The following is a 611-nucleotide window of genomic DNA, read 5'->3' as shown; positions in this document are numbered from 1 at the left end:
ATCCTCAGGGCCGAGTCGCACATGCAGTGGACGTGGGGCGAGTTTCCAGAATCTACCAGGGTATGGTAGAGATCTAGTCTCGTAGAATCTGGTCTAAGACACGTGAGATTTGTGGGGCTGTCTGGCTCATATGCTCCTTTTATTTAGGTGTGTATGGATTTTTAACCTTCATCTTGTTCTGTACTCTTTTGTATGCAGGTCAACAAAAAGGACAAAACAGAGCCAAAGACGCTGATCATCACTCCCTCGGAGAACACGCATTTCAGGGTTATTTTAAGCTCAGAAGCGATGGAGGAAGAGTCACGGGATGAAGAGAGAAGCACAGATCCAGTTTGCAGTATCGTTAAACCAGAGCCACGGACCATTAAACCCGATCAGTGCTGCTGCAAACCACAGGCCCCTGAAGCGTCGCCACATGATGCAAATGTCACCAAGGATGAGCCAGACCTTTCCAACTCGGCGTGCAGCAGTTTTACTTCCGAGCCACGTCCCGGTAACTCTGACCTCAACACAAAAACCGTGCGCAAGGCCAGGTGGACGTCTTCGCCGCCCGGCCGCAGGGGCAGCGGCTCTGCTGCCAGCGGAGGCAGTAACATGGCCGGAGACGCTGC

At 52.5% G+C, this 611-nt stretch overlaps 1 long non-coding RNA gene across 1 annotated transcript; it reads left to right on the top strand.

Moving 5' to 3' along the window:
- LOC111657231 (uncharacterized) lies at positions 1–285 on the top strand. Its single transcript, XR_015437369.1, has 2 exons — positions 1–60; positions 199–285. It is a non-coding gene; the product is annotated as an uncharacterized LOC111657231 (long non-coding RNA).
- The last annotated feature ends 326 nt before the right edge of the window (positions 286–611 follow it).

This window comes from Seriola lalandi, unplaced genomic scaffold (assembly GCF_002814215.2).
Source record: "Seriola lalandi dorsalis isolate HSWRI2012SDOR001 ecotype SW California unplaced genomic scaffold, Sedor1 jcf7180001977391, whole genome shotgun sequence".
NCBI lineage: Eukaryota > Metazoa > Chordata > Actinopteri > Carangiformes > Carangidae > Seriola > Seriola lalandi.
This window is presented reverse-complemented; position numbering and strand designations above follow the sequence as displayed.